The 4145-nt window shown below is 41.1% G+C and overlaps 1 protein-coding gene across 1 annotated transcript in view; it reads left to right on the top strand.

Annotated features, from left to right (window-relative positions):
• Nucleotides 1–360: 360 nt before the first annotated feature.
• The window catches only part of LOC109313555 (coiled-coil domain-containing protein 70-like), a 17737-nt gene continuing 13952 nt past the window's right edge, over nucleotides 361–4145 (top strand). The window contains exon 1 of the mRNA XM_019540170.1: nucleotides 361–373. The gene's annotated coding sequence lies outside the window, so the exon portion shown is untranslated. The remainder of the gene's footprint in view (nucleotides 374–4145) is intronic.

The following is a 4145-nucleotide window of genomic DNA, read 5'->3' as shown; positions in this document are numbered from 1 at the left end:
AATTGGATGCAGTACTCCAGCTGCAGCCTCATCAAGGCTGAGTACAGTGGGAGGATGCTTCCTTACATTTCTCTTTGCATAGTCAGATCAATTTGGATATAAATTGTTGTACATCTAATGTTAGCCCTCACAAACTAATATACGATCCTAAGATAACAGCTTGTCTGTGGCCATGGTCTGCATAACAGCCCAGTTGAGAGAGGTTCATAGTGAATCATATGGGTACGGTTAATATGTGGCCCTGTTAGTAATAGTGCTCCCACCCTTGTAGAGAATATCATACATGTTCTGGATGGTGTCTTGGTTGAGCTTGTACTGGATGAAGACTCACTCTGAGAGGTTAAGAAAACTGCATCAGGGATAGTAGAAGCAGGTCTAGGGCATGGGTGATGATGTCACTCCTGGACATGGGCCATTCCCTGGGGAAAAAGCTCTCCCCAGGGCCAAGACACCTCTGCTTTCCACCACCAGTTCTTCTGCAGCAATAGAAGCTACTTTGCCACCAAGATACTAATCACAACTCCTTAGGCTCCCTGCTCCCTCTCCCCATTCCAGTTTTCAGTCACTCTCCTCACACCTTAGTCTGCCCTGGCCCTTCCTTTCCTTTCTCCAGGGTGCCCTCCCCATGTCCTAGCCATGACTTCCTGTGGATCCTATTCCTGACTTTCACTCTGTACCCATCTAGATATCCCATTAGCTCACTTTCCATCCACCAACTTGTTCTCTATCTTGCCTGAGTCTATCCTTTCAAGAGATCCCATCCTATTATGTCTATAAGAGAAGCTATACTAGTTGAGATTTAGCTCAATATCTTGTATTTCACAGTGGCACGGAAAAGAAGCTAAAAGAAAGAGTATTTATACAGGGCCTATCCAGACTTATCTGTCCCTTCCCTCTCTTGCCTTACAATTTCCAGCATTTAAAAAGCCCAGAAGTTCTCATCTGGAATGTGTACCCATAACTATAATGTTGAATATCCACCAATATCCCTACCCTGCATGCATCTGTCTCACCCTCTTTTGAACCTGGTCACAGCACCTTGCAGTGATAAGTGCTACAAGCTAACAATACACAGTATGAAAAAGAACTTCTTTTTGTTAGATTTAAACCTGCTTCCTAATAATTTCCTTTTCCTAGTCCTGGTATTGTGAGAGATGGCAAACAGCAAATAATTATTTACTTTCTCCATGCCTTTCATTATTTTATAGACATCTATCATATTCTATTTCAGTACTTTTTCTAAGATGAAAAGTCCTAGCCTGTTTAGAGTCTCTTTGTATGGAAGTCTCTTCATGACCCTAATTGTCTTTGTTGCCCTTCTACTATATATTTTTGGAGGTGATGGGGACCAGAACTGCATGCAGATTTCAAGGTGTGGGCATACCATGGATTATACAATGGCATAGGTCCCTGCTACATGCTACATCTATTACACAGTTAACTGGTTAATCGCACAATAAATTTAGACTAGCCACAAGTGTAATTATTACATAATTAACTGGTTAATTGCACAAAAAATAAGTCAACTGCACATGCAAAACAATTATCACACAATAAAAGTGACTGTCCAGCTATAAAAAAAGCCAACCAGCTATAAAGTTAGTGCTTGAAAACCTGTAATAGCTCTATAGCTGGTTTCTAGCCAGCTTTAATATAAAGACATAGCAGGGCCCTTAATAACATTTTCTACATTGTTTTTCAGTTTGTTTCTTAATGATTCTTAACACTCTAGTTGCTTTTTGATGTCTACTCAGAATTAAGGCAATGTTTACAAAGAACTATCCGTGATACTTGAAGGTCTCTTTCTTGAGTAGTAACAGATAATATAGACCCCACCATCAGGTATGTGAATCTCCAATTATTTTTCCCCCACATGTATCACTTCAGTTATTGACACTGAAACTTGTCTGACACTTTGTTGCCCATTCATTTAGTTTTATGAGATCTTTCTGCTGTTCTTCTTGATTACATTTTGGTTTTAACCACCCTGAATAATTTGGTGTCACCTGCAGACTTAGCCACCTCACTATCCACCCACCTTTCCAAATCACTTATGCCCATGTTACACATTCCTCCTCACACTTCATACCTCTCTCACATTTGCTTTCTGTTTCTCTATACACTCAGTAGCATTTTGTGCAGGCATTCTGGACTGCTCATAGTAGTCTCAATTCCATCCAGCAGGTAACAGATGCTAGGTACACCTAGTTGGAAAATCATGCTTGAAAGCAGGAATAGTGAGGCAGTATTGTGGCAGCTTTGTAATTGCTGACCTGGAAAACTCAATGTCTAAGGAGTTAGGCAGCAATGGCACCTAAATGGTGAACTTAGAAGAAGGCAGCAGCCGTAAGTGCTTTTAATGTTCTGAGGTTCTGCTACCTGGGTGACGAGCAGGGCAAAGAGCATGGATTCTAGTATCTGCCATTATGTATCCATGTTTGAAATGTGAGCTTAAACAACTTTCCCAAAGCTGGAAAAGGAATCATTGTCAGTTAGGTGAGAACTAAGGAGTGGTAGCTGGTCCCCAGTTTTGTGGTCTTACAGTACACCACTGTGTTGACAATGAAAGAACTTCCATTGTTCATATAAGGCTGAAGAGCAATAATACCACAAGGAAAAATGGAAAGATGAAAAAAACTCAGTCTTCCTTCCATCATAATGATGTATCACCATAAATGAGGTGTGTTTATTCAACAGTTTATTTATAAGAGGGCCAAGAAGAAATCTGTTGTCGGCTGCTTTTGTTTCAATTTAGCAGCATATCAAGAATCAAGGAAAAGGGATTGGTATATCTAAGTTAAGAGCTACTAAATGAGACACCTGTCAAGCTGAGTTAATTTTATGACCTAACCTCCCTGACAGCATCCCTTTAATTATATAGTATGGCCTGGAGATGATCAGTGGTATTGAATTAACATTTAATTTATTCTGAAATATTTAACACAACATCAGATCTCTCTGGGTGATAAAATGTTATTATGACCAACCCTCTTGGAACAATATATTGCCACACTGAGATGTCTAGAATGAAATACTATGTCATGAAATGTCTGCAATGAAATACAACACCACGAGATGTTGTGTTCCCAGGCAATCAAGACCTATATGAGAAAGATGACTATCAATAAAGGAAGAGACAGGACTGGTGCAATTATGACCCCTGTTAACATAAACATTATCTTAGAAGTGTAATATTACTGTGAACAGCACACACCTAAAACTCAATATTTTGGTTTCAACTATGGCTGGGTGTGTGCAGTGATTTGGGAAAACCTGCCTGTGCAACTTTTGAATTCTGGTTAATCCCCTCATTTGATGCCTCTATCTGTGCGCATCTATCATGGGCTCACAAGGTTTGGTCACAGTTCTACCCACATAGTGCTCTGCCTAGACTAATAATCCTAGCTGAGAGCAAGGTCTATAAACGCAGGCACAGCTCGTTCAATACTAGCTCAGGTAACTCTGCAGGGCATTGGAGTAGGTAGGCAAACCCAGAGGCGAGGAGACACAGACATATTTTGAAGATGATCAGAAAACTTTTGGTAGAGGCAATATCTTTATTTGCAACTTTCGAGCTCACACACCCTTCCTCAGGTGAAGAAGAATGCACAGATTGTAACATTTATCCCAGGTAGAAATGAAACTTCATATTGCACAGGAGAATAGAAATATGTTATAGGATCCCCTGGGTGGAAAAGTTCATTTTATGCAAATTAGGCTCAAATAAAAGTTGGAGCAGTCTGTTTACCTCAAAGAGTCTGATGTCAAGCAGATGTTTTCTATTGCACAGGAGAGGATTCATGGAATGGTTCTCCTGGCTGAGGCAGTTCACGTGGGGAAAGCCAGGAATATATCCTTACGTTGTCTGGGGCAGGATGGGAAGTAGCTAAACTGGCTTTTGAGAGCCTAGTATACCTGCAGGACTGGCCAAAGTCAGAAGAGACAAGCCATGAGCTGCCTGCCTTCCTAACAGGAATGGACACGCTGGATTTCCAATGGAAGGTGACGTAAATTGAAAGCATGATGGACTAGCTGGCAGTGACCAAGCCCAGAGGTTTTCAAAGGGCAAAAGATGATTGGAGGACTTGGGATTCCCTTTCCTCACCAATCAGGCCCCAAAGACTCACCCCCCATGTCCCCTGATT

The sequence above is a fragment of the Crocodylus porosus genome, unplaced genomic scaffold (assembly GCF_001723895.1).
Source record: "Crocodylus porosus isolate Cpor-Errol unplaced genomic scaffold, CroPor_comp1, whole genome shotgun sequence".
Lineage (NCBI taxonomy): Eukaryota > Metazoa > Chordata > Crocodylia > Crocodylidae > Crocodylus > Crocodylus porosus.
This window is presented reverse-complemented; position numbering and strand designations above follow the sequence as displayed.